Genomic DNA, 22,126 nt, shown 5'->3' with positions numbered 1-22,126 from the left:
ACGGCCCAACGTATTAACGGTCCACAAACGGGCCGACTATAACGACGGGCTCAATTTGGCCCACAAGCAGAAAATGACAGTAACGGGCCGTATGTAACCGAATGCTGCAAATGTGCCCAAGAATCAATGTGCCCTGAGAAGGCCGAAAGATAACTTGGGCTGGAAACGGCCCAATGGAATAACGGGCCGTTAATGGGTATAAAGTGATACACTGTTCATTACGGGCCAGTTTCACCACGGGCCGTTAATGGGCCAAGAGTTACAAAGGTCCTCATATGGGCCGAAAGAAGTCATGGGCCACACATGGGCCGGAAGTTAAAACGGGCTAAATCATATTGGACGGCCCAGATGACGCTACTAGGCCTAATTCGGATAGGGCATAACGGGCCCTGGGTTAGCGGGTTGGAAATGGGCTATATGCGAACAGGCCGTTAACAGGCTTTCCGTGGGCCGGCCCGCCACCTTTTGACTAAGTCAAACGGGCCGGCCTTTTCATAGGAATGGGCCTCTGTTGGGCCGTGCCACGTGTCGCCGTATCATAGGCGCCTTCGGTCCAATGAGCGGATGACATCTGTCCCAACGGTGAGCCGACACGTGTTTCCTCCAGCCAATGATGATTTTACATGTGGAAAATCCCCATTGGTCGGGGCTGTTAACGGGTTATCGGATCCAAAACCCGACTCGATAGCTTAACGGCGTTCCGTTACGGTGGATGCCACGTGTCGGTCACCCTTGATGAAAGCACTTCTGTAACGCGCGATTTATCGTCATGGAAGTGGACACTTCCGTGATGATAATTTTGGTAATGTCATGGAACACTTCTACGACAGCACAGGTATGACTATCTTGATTCTGTCATAAAATCGTCATGGATGTACATGCATGACAAAAAACGCGACCTCCTGTGACAAACACGTATCATCGCGGAAGTGTATTTTTTTGTAGTGTATCTCATCCCGCAACTTTGCAACCGCCATGTTATGCTGATCCTGATCTGCCGGATTAACCACCGTTGTTAACAATGCTGTCAGCTTATCCAACAAGTCGGTTAAGACCTGAGTCAGCAGGCGCACAGGGCCTCCTGCCGCGGCAGCCGTTGCCGTTGCTGACCCGGAAATCATCTCTGTTGCAGTCGACAAGTGCTGCACGGGCTGTGTACCAGCCATAAAGATCACAACCCGGTTAGGCGGCTCAAAGGGGTCCGGCATACTGTCGCCAGCGGAACAGCCCCCAAGCTGGCCGTCTTGCAGTTGATACAACGACTCGGTCTCACCGGTGGACGACTCGCTGTCAGAGTAGACGACCGTCTCATCACCAGATACCAATCTATCCTTAGATTCTGCTCCATGGATGAATCCCACGAAGGCATGATTCATGGCAGGCTGAACTCGGTCGGGTCTTGCATGCTGAGCCGTGTCGATGATGTCGGTGCAGATGTCCGGCTCAGGTCCTGGCTCGCCGATCTTGCCGATGAAAACGTGAATTCCGCCAAAGGGGACCCGGTACACATACTCAATTGAGCTGGCCTCGGGGCTCCAGCCTGCGTCATCGATGTAGAGCTTGCCGCGACGACTCTTGGTCATCCGGCCCATAGCGTATCCCTTGATCCCTTCGAAGTTACCCTCTAAGAACTTGAAACCATCGTGCGATAGCCCCACGGTGGGCGCCAACTGTCGTGGGATTGTCATGGCAAATGTCCTCATGGAAGGACTTAGTTGTGGAGCCATTGCGACGAGGTTGGCTTAAAGGGGTTAAACGGTACAAAGGACATGAGGAGTTTATACTGGTTCGGCCCCTTGCGGTGAAGGTAAAGCCCTAATCCAGCTTGAGGTGGTATTGCTAGGGTTTCGATGACCAGGGAGCGAATACGCTTCGCCTGGCTCTCGATCTATTGTTTCTTGTCCTAAGCCGCCGCTGGGTCATCCCCTTATATACCCGGGTTGACGCCCTGCCGGCCTACAGAGTCTCGGCCGGCTCATACAACGTGTCCGGCTTGGTGACTTATCTTACATGCCTTACAATACAAGTCTACATATACATGGCGGTTTATATTCGTGGGCCTTTGCCTTCGGGTTTGGGCCCTCTACTAAGCCTATCTATGAACCGCCATTGTTATTATACTCTTGGGCTTCATTGAGATGAACTGCCATAGGGATGACCCAACCCCTCCTGGGTGGGTCATACCCGATAGTCATATCCCCAACAAAGACCGAAAGGATCAAGAGGGATCTGGACCCCACGAGGCAGCTCGTCAATGACAAGGCTGCTCTGGCTCTCCTCTGTCTGGAAAATCGCCTCAACAACTCCTTGGGCTATGTCGCTCGGCTGAGGAGTGCGATGGGAAGGATCGACGAGGAACTACAGCCCGAGGGGACCGTTCAGAATGACTTGGAGTCGATGATGTCCCATTTGAACGAGATTCCTCGTCGAGTGCAGGCCTGGAAGAAATTTGTGGCTCATTGCGGAGCCGACGTGGCACTCTCCCTCATGCATGTCCACTGCAAGGACGTGAATGAAGAGAAGGTGAAGTCCCTCAAGGTTTCCAAAATGAAGAAGCTCTAGTTCGAGAACTTCATGGAGACGTTCATCGAGGCTGCCACTCGGATCACATACAACATTGATCTGGACACCTTTGTCGAGCCGGCCAGCCCACATCGTGATGCCTAAAAAACTTCTTTAATGGATTTGCCCCGGAATGCCGGGTGGTTGCTGTAACTGTAAAACTCTGATAGGCCTTGAGCTCATTTATCTAACTTTTATTTTGAGCACTTGAACAGATCAAGGTTTAATCGGATGACTGGATCCTTGTTTTGTTTGCTGATGTGTCTTGGCTTAGGCGAAATATGGTCTACGGCTAAGCCTCCGAGTGTGGTGCATGTCCACACTCAGATGATTTTGGACTTATGCCAAAACTGGTTCACAGCTAAGCCCCTGAGCATGGAGCATATCAGCACTCGGAAAAGTTTTTAACTTAGGCAAAATCTGGTTCGCGCCTTAGCCCCCGAGTGTGTAGCATGTCCGCACTCGGATGATTTTTAACTTAGGCGGAGTCTGGCTCGCGGCTAAGCCCCTGAGTGTGGAGCATGTCTGCACTGGGATAGTATTTTAACTTAGGCGAAATCTGGTTCGCGGCTAAGCTCCCAAGTGTGAAGCATGTCCACACTCGGATAGTCTTTTAACTTAGGAAAAATATGGTTCGCAACTAAGCCCCTTGAGTGTGGAGCATGTCCGCACTCAGATGATCTTTAACTGCCCTCGAGTGTGGAGGATGTCCGCACCCGGATGATTTTTAACTTATGCGAAATCTGGTTCATTCACCCGCTGGGGGTGTGTTAGTTTTCCGAACGATGTTAGTCACCGGAGTGAGAACATGGAACTAGGTCAAATTAGATGATATACAGGAAAAGTAAGACTTTTATCCATCTAATTCCACTCGGAAAACTATTACAATGGAAAAATCTTATTCTAAGTGAAGAATTTGTGGAGCAGATCCGCATTCCAAGCTCAGGGCTCTTCTATGTCTTTGCTAAAGTTGTAGAGTCGATAGGCCCCATTGTTTAGGACCTTCGATATTGCAAAGGGTCCTTGCCACGAGGGTGCCAACTTGTGAGGTTTCTGTTGGTCCATTCGGAGGACAAGATCGCCTTCCTGGAAGGCACACCCTCTGACGTGTCTGTCGTGATAACGACGCAGATCTTGCTGTTATGCAGTTGACCTCATGAGTGCCAGCTCACTCTCTTCCTCAAGGAGGTCAAGGCATCCTGATGTGCTTCTTTAGCTTCTGCCTCCGAATACAAATCCACTCGAGGGGAGTTGTGTAGTAAGTCACTCGGCAAGACAGCCTCTGAGCTGTACACCAAGAAGAAAGGAGTGCGGTTCATGGACCAATTCGGGGTCGTTCGCAAGCCCTAGAGGACCAACATCAGCTCAGTGACCCAAGCTCCTGCAGCATGTGTCAGGTCATGCATGAGGTGCGGCTTTAGCCGTTGGAGTATCATCCGATTCGCCCGTTCTGCCTGACCATTCGTCTACGGGTGATCCACGGAGGCGTAGTCGACCCAAGTGCCTTGAGAGTAGCAAAACTCGCGGAATTCGTCTGAGTCAAAGTTTGACCCATTATCCATGATGATGCTATGTTTAGCCCTGAACCTGAAGATTATCTCTTTGATGAACTTGATCACAGTTGGCGAGTCTAGCTTTTTTATGAGCTTTGCCTCGATCCACTTGGTAAACTTGTCCACCTCCACCAACAAATGCGTGAACCTGCTGGCCCCTGTCTGGAGTGGACCGATCATGTCGAGTCCCCAGACGGTGAATGGCCATGTGAGCGGGATTGTCTTCAGCGTGAAAGCCGGCTAGTGCGACTGGTTCGTGTAGAATTGGCACCTGACGCACTGGTCCAGGATGTCTCGAGTAGCCTCATTTGCTCTGGGCCAATAGAACCCTTCCTGAAACGCTTTGGCGACTAGCGTCTGAGAGGATTCATGATGTTCACAGGTTCCAATGAAACTCCTGCAAAATCAGCTACCCTTCCTCCAGCGAAATGCAGCGCCGAGTGACTCCGGAGGTACTTTTCTTGTAGAGCTGATCTCCCATAACGGTATAGGCCTTCGATCAGCGGACGATCTGGCAAGCCTCTATTTTGTTTTTCGGGTGCTCCTGCCTAAGCAGGTATGCAATGTATAGCATGGTCCACTCAGGAGTGATCACGAGCACCTCCTGGATCAAGTCAATCACCACGGGGATGTCAACCTTAGTAGGATTAGATGGACCAACTGGTTGTTGTGGCTCTTCCATGAAAGGATCTTCCTTGATTGTTGGAGAGTGAAGGTGTTCCAGGAACACATTCCTCGGCACCTCCTTCCGAGTGGAACCGATCTTGGCCAAGTCATGAGCCGCCTGATTTTTTAGTCAAGGGATGTGGTGCAGCCCCAGTCCTTCAAAGTTCTTTTCCAGCTTCCTGATGGCGCTACAGTAGCCTGTCTTTGCTGGGCTCCAAATATCCCACTCTTTCATTACTTGATTCACCACCAAGTCCAAGTCACCATAGACCATCAGTCGGCGAATACCAAGAGAGATTGACATATGCAACCCATACAGAAGAGCTTCATACTCTGCCTCATTATGAAAGTGACTCTAAAGCACATAGCTGAGTCGGCCACCTTTGGGGGACACTAGCACCATTCCGCCCCCCGAGCCATTGAGCATCTTGGAGCCATCACAGAACGTAGTCAAATGCTCGGGGAGACTCGGGGTAGGCTGCTCCTGCTCGACCCACTCAGCTAGAAAATCCACTAGGTCTTGCGACTTGATGAATTTCTTGGCCTCAAACTTGATGTCCAAAGGGAGGAGTTCAATGGCCTATTTGGCCACTCGACCCGTGGCATCTCTATTATTCATGTTTCCGACAGAGGAGCGGTGCTGAACTATGACCGAGTGCTCTTGAAAGTAATGAGCTACCTTCTTTGCAGTCAGGTAAATCACGTACTCCGACTTCTGGTAGTGTGGATACCTTTGCTTAGAGGGGGTCAAAACCTCTGAGATATAGTAGACTGGTCGTTGGGTCTTGAAGGCTTTGCCTTGTTCCTCACACTCCACAGTGAGCACGGTGCTAACCGCTTGGCTCGTGACTGCGATGCATAAGAGCAAAGGCTCCTGGCTGCTCGGGGCAGCAAGCACCGGCTTGGTGGAGAGCAGGGCTTTGAGTTCTTGGGATGTGTCCTGCGCTTCAGTTGTCCACTCAACTTGTCTAATTTCTTCATGAGTCAGTAAAGAGACATGGCTTTCTCACTGAGTTGTGAAATGAATCTGCTTAGGGCTGCCCGTGAGTCTCTGTACATCATGTAGACGCTCTAGTTGTTTCATTCGTACTATAGCACTGATCTTTTCAGGGTTAGCATCGATCCCATGTTCAGAAATGAGGAAACTGAGTAACTTGTCGGCTAGGAACCCAAAAGTGCACTTAGCCGGATTGAGCTTCGTCCCAAAACAGAGCAGATTCGTGAAGGTCTCGGCGAGGTCTGTCAGGAGGTTGGGACCTTTCCTGGACTTGACCATGATGTCGTCCGTGTAGGCCTCCATGTTCGACTGATCTTCTTCTGTAAGCATTTTTGAATCATGTGTTGCAAAGTTGCACCCACATTTTTCAGTCTGAATGGCATCATGATATAACAAAAACACCCGAATGGGGTGATGAATGTTGTTTTTATTTCATCTGGGCCATACATTCGGATTGGGTGGTACCCTGGGTATGCATCCAGAAATGATAGTCTGTCATACCCGGCAGTAGAGTCTACTATCCGATCTATTCGGGGGAGAGGGAAGTGGTCCTTGGGGCAGGCCCGATTGATGTGTTTGAAGTGAATACACATTCAGAGGGAGTTATTCTTCTTTGGCACCATGGCGACGTTGGCGAGACACTCAGAGTGGTACACCTCTCGGATGAACTCGGCGGCTAAGAGCCGCGCAATCTCCTCGCCAATCGCCTTGCGCTTCTTGGTGGAAGAGTGACAGAGGTGCTCTTTGACATAATTTATCTTTGGGTCGACACAGAGTCGATGCTCAGCCAGTTCCCTGGGAACACCTGACATGTCAGAAGGCTTCCACGAGAAGATGTCCCAGTTCTAACGGAGGAACTGGATTAGCTCGCCTTCCTATTTGTTGTCGAGTGTCGTGGAGATGTTGTTTGGGGCGGCGTTTGGGTCCTCCGAGTGGACGTGAACCTGCTTCATTTTGCTGGCCGACTGGAAAGCGGATTCCACAATCAGCTTCTTGGATTTGAGTAGATCACTCGAATCTGCCGCTTTCTTGTACTCATCTAGCTACGCCAATGCCATCTGCTCGTCAGCAATCTAGGAGCCTTTCTGCAAGCACTCTTTAGCTATTTTTTGGTTTCCTGTGATGGTGATCACGCCATTTGGCCCTGGTATCTTAAGTTTAAGATACACGTAGTATGGTCTGGCCATGAATCGTTCGTAGGCGGGCCTACCCAGGATGGCATGATAGGCACTCCGGAAGTCCACCACCTCGAAACTCAACCTCTCTTTCCTGAAGTTTTTCTCTCTACTAAATACGACATCGAGATCTATTTGACACCTCGCCTTCTTCCTTGGGATGACCCCATGGAACTACATGCTGCTCTTGCTCAGTCGGGACATCGGAATGCCCATTGCCTCTAGAGTATCGGTGTAAATGATGTTCGTCCCGCTACGGCCATCCATGAGGACCTTGCGCAGTCGGACTCCTCGAACGGCAGGATCGACCACCAGTGCCTACCGCCCAGGGACCGGTATGTGGGCCAGGTGATCTGACTGATTGAATGTGATGGGAGTCTTGTCTCAGTTGAGGTATTTGGTCACAGTCGGAAGTGCCATATTGACCTCTCGGTTTATCACGTTAAGGCGGCTCTTGGTCTTGGTCTTGATGTCAGCAAAGATCATTAGGACCTTCTCCATGTTGGGGTACCCAGAGGCGTTTTTGCCCCCATCATCGTCCTCCTCATCCTTGCCCTCTGAGGGATCTTGCGCCATCTCCTTCTTGAGAAGTCGGCACTCCCCAGTGGTATGCTTCAACAGAACCAGGCTGCCATCTTCGTCCTTCTTCGTGTGAATCTGACAGGGATGATCAAGTATGTCGCTTTTGGGGGCGACTTTCTTCTTGCCCGCCCATTCCTTCTTTTGTTTCCGTTGGCCTTTGCCTTTGCTTTAGTCAGCCAGGGCCGCAGCCTCAGCGTTATCGGCCGCCTCGGCCTTCCGCTTCTGCTTCTCGCCGGTATGGTTTCCCAACTGATTTGCATCTCCAGCTCGGCCCCTGCCACTTCTCAGTCGGTCCTCCTCTTCATCATTGGCATACCGAATGGTTATTTCATTGCACGACTGAGAGTCAGGATCTTAGTCCGGCCGAATTTCAGGCTCAACTCTCGGTACCTGATACCGGCCTTGAAGGCGCAGATCGCCTGATGCTCGGTGACATTCTCCACAGTGTTGTGCAGAGTGGTCCACCGCTGGATGTACTCTCAGAGAGTTTCATTCTGCCTTTGCACGCAATGTTGAAGCTCGGTCAATCCACCTGGCCGCTTGTATGTGCCCTCAAACATTGATACATCTCCAATGTATCTATGATTTATGAAGTATTCATGCCATGTTTGCAATAATTTTATATGGTTTTGGTGCACTTTTATATGACTTTTTATGATTTTCATGGACTAACATATTAACCTATTGCCCAGTGCAGTAACCGTTTTCTGCTTGTTTTTGGTTTTCCAGAAAATCCATACCAAACAAAGTCCAAACGCGACGAAACTTTTTGATGATTTTTTATGGAACATAAGAGACCTTGGAAGCTTTGTGGGAGGACCAGAAGACCAACGAGGAGGTGACAAGGCAACCCGGTGAGCCCGGAGGGTGGGCCCCACGTAACCCCTTTTCGCGTGATTCCAAACGCTGAAAATTCTTATAAATAGAAAACCCCCCAGAAATAAACCTAGAACTTTGACTCCACCGCTGCAAGCCTTTGTTCCGATGAGATCCCATCTGGAGGCCTTTTTCGGTACCCTGACGGAGGGGGAAATCATCACCGGAGGCCAACTTCATCATCCCGGCGGTCTCCATGACGAGTAGGGAGTAGTTCACCCTCAGGGATAAGGGTATGTACTAGTAGCTATGTGTTTGATCTCTCTCTCTCTCTCTCTCTCTCGTGTTCTTGATTTGGCACGATCTTGATGTACCGCGAGCTTTGTTAATATAGTTGGATCATATGGCGTTCTTCCCTCTCTATCTTGTTGTGATGAATTGAGTTTTGCTCTTTGAGGTTTCATTATGTTGGATTGAATATTGGATTTGAGATCACTTGATGTATGTCTTGCATGTGGATACCTGTGTTGACAATGGGGTATTCTATTGAGTCACTTGATGTATGTTTTGGTAATTGCTACTTCTTGAGCTTGCGTTGGTTTTTCCCTTGAAGAGGAAAGGTTGATGCAGCAAAGTAGAGATAAGTATTTCCCTCAGTTAGAGAACCAAGGTATCAATCCAGTAGGAGGTACAAGAAAGTCTCCAATCTATGCACCTGCACAAACAATCAAACACTTGCACCCAATGCGATAAAGGGGTTCTCAATCCCACGGTCAATTGCAAAGGTGAGATCTGATAGAGATAGGTATAAATAATTGCTAGAACGTAAAACTAAATAAAAGTAAATAAATTGCAGCAAGGTATTTTTGGAATTTTTGGTTTATAGATCTGAAAAATATATGATGGAAAATAGACCCGGGGGCCATAGGTTTCACTAGAGGCTTCCCTCATGAAGGAAAATAATATGGTGGGTGAACAAATTACTGTCGAGCAATTGATAGAAAAGCGCAAAGTTATGATGATATCCAAGGCAATGATTATGCATATAGGCATCACATGCTTGTCAAGTAGACTGAAACGATTCTGCATCTACTACTATTACTCCACACATCGACCGCTATCCAGCATGCATCTAGAGTATTAAGTTCATAAAGAATGGAGTAACGCCTTAAGTAAGATGACATGATGTAGAGGGATAAACTCAAGCAATATGATGAAAACCCCATCTTTTTATCGTAAGTGGGAACAATACAATACGTGCCTCGCTACCCCTACTATGTCTTTGGGTGAGGACACCGCAAGATTGAACCCAAAACTAAGCACCTCTCCCATTGCAAGAAATACCAATCTAGTTGTCCAAACCAAACCGATAATTCGAAGAGAAATACAAAGATATCAAATCATTCATGTAAGAATTTAGAGGAGATTCAAATAATATTCATAGATAATCTAATCATAAATCCATAAATCATTGGATCTCGACAAACACACCGCAAAAGAAGATTACATCGGATAGATCTCCAAGAACATCGAGGAGAACATGGCACTGAGAATCAAATAGAGAGAAGAAGCCATCTAGCTACTAGCTATGGACTCGTAGGTCTGAGGTAAAACAATCACGCTTCATCGGAGGGGCAATAGGGTTGACCTAGATGCCCTCCGTGATCGAATCCCCCTCCGGAAGATCGCCAGAAAAGGTCCCAAGATGGGATCTCATGGGAATAGAAGGTTGCGGCGACAGAAAAGTATTTTCGTGGCTCTCTCTGAGGGTTTGGGAATACACTGGTATGCGTCGGTGCTATACAAACGTTTTTAACCCCTTCCCGCGATGGCATTTGGAACCGTCGCCAAGTGAGTGTGGGTGATAGGGGGGTCCATCCCACCCGACCCAAAAACCGTCGGGGATATGGAGCCTTAATGCATACAGTTGTCCCTATATAACCGTTTCCGATATCTCGAATATCCCAAACGCTTCATCCTTGCTACTCGTTTGTGCTTGCATTGCCATCGCAGTCGGAGTTTTGTGGTTTTACCTAAAACCAGGCAGATTTCAGGCACGGGAGTTTTCCAGGCAGATTCCAGGCACGGGAGTTTTACGATGCGTGGCACATCACAAACAGTTCATGATTATAAACCGTGTATGATAGGTAGACAATCACACACATTTAGTTTCCCTGCACCGTATGTGATAGTGTCTGACGTCACACATGCTTTGCAAACGGCAACTATATGCATTGTTACACATGTTTCCTCTTCGTGAACCGTGTCAGATTATGGTGTATAATGCACACGTTGTGCTTTATTAACCGTGTGCGCCGTAATGACCTGCACACTTTAATTTCGCCCTAATTTAATAACTGCTATTTAAAATTGTACATAATTTAAACTTGAAAGTAGGCTATAGCTTTATTCATATCCATCAGGCTGAAACAAGCAATGCATTATTCAATTCACAGGTACATTTGTTTAAGAATTACATAAGCACCAAATAAAGAATGATGAACCAGGGTTCTATACTTGTACTATTACAGATGGAAAAGAAAGAGGCGACAAACATTCTGGTTGCTGAACAAGGTGAAGCGGAATGGCCCTATTGTGGTCTCCTGGATGTAGAAGGCACGCACGACTCTAGTCCAACCCCTTGTGATGGCCGGCCGCCAATCATGTAGTTTGAGAGGTAATCTTGAGTAAACTGCTTCAGGATCCACTTCAAAGGAAAAAAAAGATTCAGACATTGTCGTCTAACACAACTCATTACGGGCAGTAAAAAGAAGGCTACAGGGTTCTTACTTACGATCTTGCAGTTCACAGTGGTCTTGCATAAATTGTAAACAAATAGTTCGATTGACATCTTTTAATCCATTTTAGTAACAATCTTTATCAGTTTCCTCACTATATGCTGGTTCATGAATATCTCATTGCCCCATACGCAGAAAGGGTTGAAGTGTGGATCTTTGGCAATGACATATGTACCTAAAAGCACCAAGTGAATATTAGAAGCTAAACAATAATTGCAAAATGATGTAGTATGACACTCCCTCCATCCCATGATATAAGATTTTATTACATGTATATCTAGACATCATCAGAACATTAAGGTAACACTCTTCCTTGTTGCTATGTAGCCTGGGATTGCATATGTAGTCTTTCAGTACAATGCATGTTGCTATGTAGATTCAGGTGTAGGCTTAAGCACGCTAGTTAAGCAAAACAAGAAGTGGAAAGGTGTGTTAACTACATCAGGCATAACATTTAAAAACAAGCAAATAGTCATTCAAACTGGTATTGTGCAGGTCTAAAGTACACTAGTTATTGTTAAAAAATGAAAAGGCATGTTAACTGCAATATCCTTAACAGCAACCAAATATCGTAATTCATAGTGGTATTGTTGAAACTGTTATTGATGAAATTGAACTGCACAGCAAATAGTTGCACATATAGAGCATCACATTGTGAAGAACTGAAATAAACAAGTCAGAAGGCCATCTCTAGCCGATCCTTTAAGAGTTAACGGACTAAAACCCTTAGTGGATATTTAGATACATTACAACTGAGCACCTTTCCTGCCCTCTGAGGCCATTAGCATTTGTATCCGTTGGATCATCACTTAAGGGTGTTTTCAGCCATCCGATTGTCTCTTAATCCCACCCCAAGTTGCTTCGTTCGATCCTAATGAGCGCTAACCCTTCTTGGGCCGCTACTCTGGTGGCATTTTTCAGCTCTCGGATTAAATTGGGCCTACTGGGCCTGTAATAGCCTCCAGACGTGCAATCCAAAAGAAAACAACACTCCTTTGGTCCCTCGCATGAGGCTGGCGAGATTCTCTCACGCGCGACCTAACCTCGCCGCCGCCGCCATGTTCTCCGATCTCGCAGCCCCTATCGTCATCGACTGATCGGACACCACTGCAAATCTCCAACTCTCCCGCGACCTCAGTTGCGTCTTCTTCGACCTCGACTCCCTGCATCCCTCCCTGCGACGTTGTCTCGCCGCTCTCGGTCTCACCATCATATGATGCAGGTGAGTGACACCCACGTCCATCTCCCCTTCCCCTGCCTCTAAATGCCACCGAGCAGAAACTCCTCTCTTCCCCTGTCCCATGGCATCTTCTGTTACCCTCCCTGCAAAACTTCTAATCATGAATTTCCTCTTTCAGGTCATTTGGAGCTGTAGATAAATTTAGGTTTGCAAACCACTTCGGGACTGAGGTAATTCATCGGTAGATCATTTTTTTCATGCTTGTGTAGTTGTGTTGTATTTTATATTGTTGTCCCTGCTCGCAGTGTCCTTCTCTGTCTTTATTTCTCTTTTCTAAGCTCACTAGAAACACTATTGGGATGATATAGTTGTAGACTTTCTCGCTTAAGAAATAAGTAAAGTCTGTTTTCTAACTCACTAGAAACACTATTGGGATGATATAGTTGTAGAATTTCTTTCTTAAGAAATATAAGTGAAGGACCACATGCTTGACAGTCAGATCACAATTTGATGCGAGAGAATCGGATGCGGGTGCAGATGGTCCTCTCAAATAAAGGGGAGGACTCATTGCAGCATCACAAGGACACAAGCAACTGAGCTACTGCTGATGGTAGCCAGGAGATCAACAGCAAGGGGGGTAAGGGAAAAACTGAAGGTGTGAAATTAAGTTTATTCTAGGTATGTCTTTTTTTGCTGATCAACTCCATCTCAATCCCCATCCATCTTCTTCTAATTTTTCTTTTGTTTCTGTACAGGTCAGGTCAAAGAGAGTTTACAACTAGGTACGAAGTTTCATGAGGACTCATCAGTTACTGTTAAGTTGTAAAATTTCTATATTTCGGTGATGGTACTGACTAGGAGTTCTTTCAGATTTACTTCTATCATGCGTAGTTAAACTTAAGTTCAGCTTATGTGGATGATGCATGGGTACTGCAGTAAATACATTACCTATAAACTGAACTGTTGATTTAGTAATTTTACTTTTGGTCCAACGATCGATCAATTGGGGAGGCTATACTGAACCACAAATTTCTTCCTGGGGCAGTATTATAGATCTACATCTTATTAGAAATTTAGAAAACCATAGGTTATTCAGAAGCTTTCTTACAAAAAGGGTGATCTTTGGAAACTACTACATGTATACGCTCACATCACATGCATGTTTTCTTAATTTTCAAGTGCTTGTGAATATCCGTGAAAGTACAGTTGCCTGTAGCTTTGTAGGCGTTGAACTAAATACCAATCCAAGTAGGAGTGGAAGAAAGATAATATAGGTTTTCATCTGCCAAAAGGTCAAGCAATGCTCATTTATTCTCATTTTAGTTAATATTTACCTCTAAAACATTGCATGAACTCCTGCGCATATTGGATACTTTATTTATGCACCTTCTTGCATTTTAATCCCATGTATGTTGTATACTCTATTTAATGAGTTATTTGTCTTTTGGCTACAAATGATTTGACCAGATACACTGCACACATCTCCGCAGGGACAGTTGCAACTTGCAAGACATAGGAAAAGACGCGAGTCAATCCAAGATGACATTAACAACCAAAGGTGAATCATTTGTATAAACCTTTGGTTTTTCTGAAAGAAGAATAATCATGTGTGGGTTTTTTTTGAAGGTGTGTAGTTTTCTTTCAGTGTGGAAATTATTATGATGTTTAGTCATCAGAGATGCATACATGTGTTATTTTCTTCGTACAAAGCAATTCAAGTATGAATCTCAGGTTCAACAATTATTTGACATGTCATGAACTGTGTACTGCATCACTCACAAAAAGCATAGCTTCCATCCAAGGGATTTGGCCGAGTTAATCCGTGCATTGATGTTTCACCATTTCCTGAAGTTATATAACTCTTGCGGTTTCCCTCAGGTTAATGCGGTTACTCTATTAAGTGAAGGTTAGCTATTGCTCCTTGATCAAGGCTATTAACTTATAGATGTGTTTTCGAGTATACTCATAGTAGTCCAGTGTCAAGTATAAGTTGAAGAAAGAGGCTATTACATTAAAAAACATTTTCATTTGAAAGTAGCCATCAGATAGAAATGGCCATACAGACATTGTGTACATGAAACTAAAATGTGTATAACATGTCCAGCTTAGTATTATCATCGTTTTGGTTATACGTAGTACTATCTCTTTCAAGACAAAAGAAACTTTTGCCAAACAACTTTTTTAAGCCTATTTTACAATTTTTAATAGTTTATATTTCAATTATGTTTACCTCTTGTCACCTTATATTCATGGAAATTCCTATCAACCTATTGACAAAACAGATGGGCGCGGCAACGCGTGCCTTCGATGATCTAGTATATATATATACTCCTGCAATTTTTGGCCTTTTCTAGTCGATCCCCTAAACTTAACGTTGTAAACTTCAATTTGATCAAGTTCAAAGCAGGTTCAACTGAAAGTAGCATGCATTCAAACATAAACATAGATAGTTTTGCATAGCCGAACATAAAACATAAATTTAAACTAAGTTAAACTAGTTTCGGTCGAAGTAGAGGTCGAGCCAATCCTTCCTCGTCATGTACGGTGTGCCGCGAGCCGGGTCCGGGCCGGTGCCATCGTCGGGGTCATTAGGGAAGGCACTCCTCCACTCGTCGACGTCGATCTCCTCGTCCTCGGGGCCCACCTCAACGCCCTCCGCGCCGCCGTCCTCGCCGCCTTTGACCTCGTCATCGGAGGAGAGCGCGATAACCTCACCACCCTCTGCGTCGCCGTCCTCGCCGCCTTCGACCTCGTCATCGAAGGAGAGCGCGATAACCTCGCCACCCTCCGCGCCGGCAAAGATCGCCTGCCCCACCTCCATGAGCTCTGGGTGTTGCTGGCGGAGGTCTTGCATGTAGGCCTCGTCGGCGGCCTCCGCCTCGAGGCGCTCCCACGCCTCGCGGTCCTCCCGCGCCATAGCCGAGCTCAACACCCCTAGCTCCGGCGGAACGAGGTCGATCGGATGTGTGCCGAAGGGGAAATTGAGCCTAGCCGCCACGCCGTGATAGCGGACCGGCCAGCGGTCGTACTCCATGGCCGCGAGCTCGACCGTGTGGAAGCTACCGAGCCACCGGCGGGTGCCTGATCTGTAATCTCGGTGACCCACGTCCCCCACCGCTGCTGCCGGACCCCGAGGTAGGACCTCGTCGGCTGCCGGGTGCGAGGGAGGACAGGGAAGCCCTCGAACCGGCGTAGGGGCGCGGCGGCGGGCAGATCAGGGGACCGGCGATGGCGGATCGAGCCCGCAGAGGATGACGGGGACACCTCGGCGGCCACCTCGCCGGTGTCGGGTGAAAAGGCCGTGATAAACCTCTTTTTGGCCGTTGGCTCCTCGAGCTCCCCGGCACATAGGCAAAGGTTGAGGATGGAGGCGGCGGCGATGGCGGCGACCTACCAATGGTTTCAGGGGTAGTGTGTGTCGGTGTGAGCAGAGGTTTTGGGGAGTGTGTGGTGTGTGCGGAGGGGGGGAAAGGTGGTGTTTGAGGAAATACTGTGGGAGCTGAAAATTTTACTAGGCGAGAGTAACAAGGCGGGGCTACTGAAAATTTGGATCAAGGGTGAGCAGATATTTTTGAGATTGCGAGGGATGCAGAGGCGGGAGTAAAATGTTGGGGCTATGGAAAATTTGAATCAAGGGACTGAAGCAGCCGGGAGTAACAGACATCGCACATGGTCCGCACATACTAATCATGTGCTATAAAATATTAAAACCTTCCAGGCGGTAGATATTTTCAAGATTATGAGGCAGTAATATTTTCGAGATTGCGAGGGATGCAGAGGCGGAGTATTTGGGGAGCGAGCTAGTGTGCTTGACACGCCGGCTGTGGACTGTAGCCGACGCACCTTCTCGCGTAAGCCATTGGCGTACTATACACCGACGGTGCTCCAGGATATTTTGTACTGCATCTCACACGGTTGGTGATAATAAACTGTGTGGGATCTACTTGATTTTTCATCTTGATTTGAATTACATAATGGGGTCACAGCGGCAATGGACGGTGTTTGAATTGCTAGACGTTTTTTCTGCAGTGAACATGCAACTATATGTGTGTCGTAAAAGAATTGGAATTATTCAGGGTTCGTTTGGACATTTTATACATTAAATTGGTTTTCTAGCCATTTCAGGTGCACAATTCAAAATTAAACTACATGCACATGCTCCGGTGCACCAACATGGGTTGTAAAATCATATATGTGTCCATGGGTTTATGCTTATGTCCCATGCAAGAAATGGGGATGAATTTCAAATACCATGGCACCGTGGCTCTCCGTCAAACGTCGACATACATGTTTTTGTAATTCTAGTAAATCCAAAAGTCATCCGAAACTCATGAAATTTGGCATGCTATCATGGAGCGGCATCAACATGCCGTGGTAAAATTATTATCCCATTTGGGGCAGGTTTGGGCCTAAGCTTCTCGCAAACCAGAGCTTCTCACAACAAGGGTGATGGTTTCGGTAGGGAACGTTTCACCGTTCTGGACGAAACGATATCCATTGCCTCTTCTTGATTTCAATTATTTTCCTAGTGTCAACATAGAACAACAGGAGTGTTCTGTTAATTTTTGGAATTTTTTGGGGTTCATTTGGACATTTTTATACATTAATTGAGTTTTAAATGCATTTGTGTGCATAATTCAAGTTTGAACTACATGCACATGCTCTAATGCATATAAATTGGTTGAAATTTCAAATCCGTGTCCTCGGTTGCATGCTTAGATCCCATGCAAGAAATGGGAATGAATGTCAAACACCCTGCCACCGTCACTCGGCCGCAAACGTTGAGATATCTGGTTTTTAAATTCTAGTAAATCCAAAACTTGTCTGAAATTCATGAAACTTGGCATGGTATCATGGAGCGGCATCAACATGCCGTGGTAAATTTTTTGTCCCATTTGGGGCAGGTTTGGTTATAAGCTTCTCACAAACCAGAGCTTCTCACAACAAACCTGATGGTTTCGGTAGGGAACGTGCCACCTTTGGGGACGAAACGATATCTGTTGCCTCTTATTGCTTTAAAAAAAATTCTACTGTCAACATAGAACAACAGGAGTGTTGTGTTAAATTTTGGAATGTTTCGGGGTTCGTTTGGACATTTTTATACATTAACTGGGTTTTCTAGGCATTTTATGTGCATAATTCTAATTTGAAATACATGCACATGCTCCAGTGCATATAAATTGGTTGAAAAAACAAATTTGTGTCCTTGGGTGCATGCTTAGGTCCCATGCAAGAAATGGGAATGAATTTCAAACACCAGGGCACTATTGATTGCCGCCAAAATGTTGAGATACCTGGTTTTTAAATTCTAGTAAATCCAAAACTCGCCTGAAATTCATGAAACTTGGCATGCTATCATGGAGGAACATCAAAATGTCATGGTAAATTTTTTATCCCATTTGGGGCAGGTTTGGGTATAAGCTATTCACAAACCAGAGCTTCTCATAACAAGCCTGATGGTTTCGGTAGGGAACGTGCCACCTTTGGGGACGGAAAGATATCCGTTGCCTCTAATTGCTTTCAAAAAAATTCTAGTGTCAACATAGAACAACAGGAGTGTTGTGTTAAGTTTTGGAATTTTTCGGGGTTCATTTGGACATTTTTATACATTAACTGGTTTTTCTAGGCATTTTATGTGCATAATTTCAATTTGAAATACATGAACATGCTCCAATGCATATAAATTGGTTGAAAAATCAAATCTCTGTCCTTTGGTGCATGCTTAGGTCCCATGCAAGAAATGGGAATGAATTTCAAACACCAGGGCACTGTTGATTCCCGGCAAAATGTTGAGATACCTTGTTTTGAAATTCTAGTAAATCCAAAACTCGTCTAAAATTCATGAAACTTGGCATGCTATCTGAGACAGCCTGGTTTTTGCCTTCTCTCTTTTTCCGGTCTTCACTTGCTTCTGCTTTGAATTTTGGGTTTTTGAATCAATTCAAATGGACTTAAACACTAGGGAATGTCCTTGATTTTCACCCAAGTGACCCATTCATCTCTCATTCAACATTCTTTCTCTGAAAAACCCAAAATAACCCAAGGAATATTTTTCATAAAAGAAAAATATTCAATTTCTTCTCTGAAATTCAATTCAGAGACTTGTGCTCCAAAGCAACCCTCATTTTTCTTGCTTCCAAAAATCTGAGAAATTCTCAAATATTCTTTGCACCTTGGCCCACCTCCCTGTGCAAAAATATTTCATACTTATTTGGAATATTTTTGCTATAGAAAATCATTTCTATTCTGGCCTAAAAATCCAGTTTCTACAGCAAGTGTATTTTTCCTTGCTCTAATGGAGCTGAATTTTCTTGAGCTTGTTTACCCTCCTAGCTAAACCTTAACCCCAGAGAATCAGCCATAATCACCTTCTAGAAGCCCTCCAAACTTGGCGACCAAGTTTTTGACCAGAAACTTGCTAACAAGCTCATGTCTCATCTGGTCGGCCTGGCAGTGTGCCATCACCCTTCCTAGACCTAACACTACACGAACAACACCCTAGACATAGTTTGGCATCGAGTGGGCGTTGTCTTGACTATGCCAGCATGGTGTCCGCGTGAAGACACGGCTCTGGCAACGCGCCCGACACGCTCTGCGCTGCGCCCGAGTGCTTGTTCATCGCGTGATCGATCCAGAGCTCGCCGACGACTGCCGCACCACGCCACCACCTCCGTCTCTTCGCCAAAGCCATAGTGCGCCCTGTGCCTCTGTCTTCTTTCTCCACTGCCTCCTCTGCTCGTCCGCACGCTCCAAAGCCCCCGCATGAATGCTAAGCCCCTCCACCCCTCGCTGACACTGCTCGTCATCGCTCGCCGGCTTCCAGAGAGCTCTGGCGGAGCCACGTACCCCTCTCCCCTCCAGCTATAAATTCGTGCCCCTCTTGCCTCTCTGAGCACTCAAAACCCACCACCAAACCTTCAGAGGCCCGTAGCATAGCCGCAGGCCGGCCGGGCAGGCCTCTAGCCACCGTCCCTGACCCGAGCTCACCAGCGATCCGCACAGCCCCTCCTCCTCGCTCCGGTGCCCCTCGAGCTTGAGCAACTACTCAGGTGACCCCCTGGTGGTCCACTGGTGCCGTCCGGACACGTTGGAGCCCCTGGAACCGCCCCTCTCCGTCGTCTTCCTCTTCTCCGGCGAGACCCGACCACAGCCGCCGCTTGCGAGCTTGGTTTCGAGCTGCTCCGGCCGTCTCTCATCGAGCCACGGGTATAGGCAGGTGAGGGAGTCCTGGACTAAGGGGTCCTTGGGCGTCTGGCCTATTACTCATTGGGACGGACTGATGGGCTGTGAAAGACACGAAGACCGAAGACTATACCCGTGTCCGGATTGGACTCTACTTGGCGTGGAAGGCAAGCTTGGCGGCCAATTATGAAGATTCCCTCTTATGTAAACTGACCTCATGTAACCCTAGATCTCTCCGGTGTCTATATAAACTGAAGAGCGTAGTCCGGATAGGACAGATTCATTACCATATACTCATAGGCTAGACTTTTAGGGTTTAGCCATTACGATCTTGTGGTAGATCAACTCTTGTAAACACTCATATTCATCAAGATCAATCAAGCAGGAAGTAGGGTATTACCTCCATAGAGAGGGCCCGAACCTGGGTAAACATTGTGTCCCCTGTCTCATGTTACCATCGATCCTAGACGCACAGTTCGGGACCCCCTACCCGAGATCCGCCGGTTTTGACACCGACATTGGTGCTTCCATTGAGAGTTCCACTGTGCCATCGACGAAAGGTTTGATGGCCCCTTCAATCGTCAGTGATGACATGATCCAGGGAGAAACCTTCCTCCCCGAACAAATCTTTGTATTCGGCGGCTTCGTACTGCGGGCCAATTCGCTTGGCCATCTGGAGCAGATCCATAGCTACGCCCCTGGCCATCAGGTCAGATTCGGAAGCCTGAACTACGTCGCAGACATCCGTGGAGACTTGATCTTCGACGGATTCGAGACCGCGGCAATCGCTCCCCTTCGCCCCGATGAACGTGGCTTAAACCTGTCATCGGGCCGCATCCAGGAGATAGCTCCTGTAACAACTCTGGCCTTAGATCCGGAGCAGATCAAGTCGTCCGAAGATGGGAAACTCAACCCCATCATGGGGGCTACCAATTCGGCGGCGTTGGAGCCGCATGTAGATTCCACTTCGTATGATACTTGCATCAACGAAACCCCGGACTTGTCTCCGGTATCGAGTTCCGAACCCTGCGAGCCCGCGGATACCAAACTCGATCGGCTATCGATCTTCAAGTTCAGCGCCGCGGATATCTTCCAACACCCGCCCATGGGCGACCTACTAAACTCACTAAAAAACCTATCCTTGGCAGACGGCTCGTCGCCGAACTATGTTCGGTTCGACCTTACGGCAGATGATGGAGAATTTTGCTTCCCACCCGCCACCCACTTCATAGCCACAGTCGAAGACCCAACCAACACGCCTGACCCCTGCACCAAAGACATCGATGGTCTGGATGAAGATGAGGGGCAAAGCCAGAGCTTACTATTCGCTAGACACGGGGCGACCACTTCCTGGTATGACGTGTGTATGGTAGACACACCCAACGATGATCTCGACGATGACAAGGAGGATCCAGTCGAGGATAAGCCTCCTGGTACACAGTCCGAACACGGGCGCCCAAGAGAAAACAATACCAGCATCGGAGGTGATAATACTCCGGACAACGAAGACCCTGTTGAGACAGGATCTGAACAGGAGGACCAGGAAAGCGGGCAGGATAGCCCTGATGAACAGGCCACATACAGAGACTCGGAGGATAGTAATTATCTTCCACTCTCCGAGGAAGAAGAGAGCCTCGATAACGAGGAATTCATCGTGCCTGAGGAACCTCTAGAACAGGAGCGCTTTAAACGCCGGCTCATAGCCACTGCAAGGAGCCTAAGGAGGAAGCAGCTGCAGCTTCAAGTAAGCCAAGATTTGCTCAACGATAGATGGATCGAGGTCCTGGCCGCCGAAGAATACGGCCTTAGCATCCCAGACAAAAGCCACTGCAACAGTAGGTGGCTCCCTCAACACGATGGTAAAGCTTTGGAGCCCACACCACCATCGAATAAGCCGGTAGGCCGACCACAGTTCGGTGCGGGCAAAGCAGCAGCCCCAGAAGAGCACCATACCAACCCATCCGGCCGTCCAAGCAAGAATAAAGAAGCTCGGGGGAACACTCGCGACATCCAACAAGACCTGGAGGGTAGAACAGGACACACAAAATCAACACACAGATTGCGGAGACATGCCCCGGCCAGTAACAATGGTTATCTATTCGGACACAACAGACCCCGAGCACGCTCGATCTGAAAACCGTAAGCGGAGTCCGCCGGAGGTGCTTCATCGTGTGGCTCAACATAGAGGAGCCGCACACCCTCTTTGCTTCACCAACGAGGTAATGGAGCTTGAATTTCCAAACAGGTTTAAACCCATCAACATCAAATCATACGATGGAACAACAGATCCCACAGTATGGATTGAGGATTACCTCCTCCATCTCCACCTGGCTCGTGGAGACGACCTTCATGCCATTAAATACCTGCCTCTCAAGCTTAAGGGGCCAGCACGGTACTGGCTAAACAGTCTGCCAGAAAATTCTATTGGCAGCTGGGAAGACTTGGAAGATGCCTTTCGTGACAACTTCCAAGGAACATATGTCCGGCCACCAGATGTTGATGACTTAAGTCATATTTTCCAACAACCCGGCGAGTCAGCCAGGGAACTCTGGACTAGGTTCCTAGTCAAAAAGAACCAAATCTTCGATGTCCGGACGCGGAAGCCCTCGCGGCCT

The sequence above is a fragment of the Aegilops tauschii genome, chromosome 3 (assembly GCF_002575655.3).
Source record: "Aegilops tauschii subsp. strangulata cultivar AL8/78 chromosome 3, Aet v6.0, whole genome shotgun sequence".
Taxonomy (NCBI): Eukaryota; Viridiplantae; Streptophyta; class Magnoliopsida; order Poales; family Poaceae; genus Aegilops; species Aegilops tauschii.
This window is presented reverse-complemented; position numbering follows the sequence as displayed.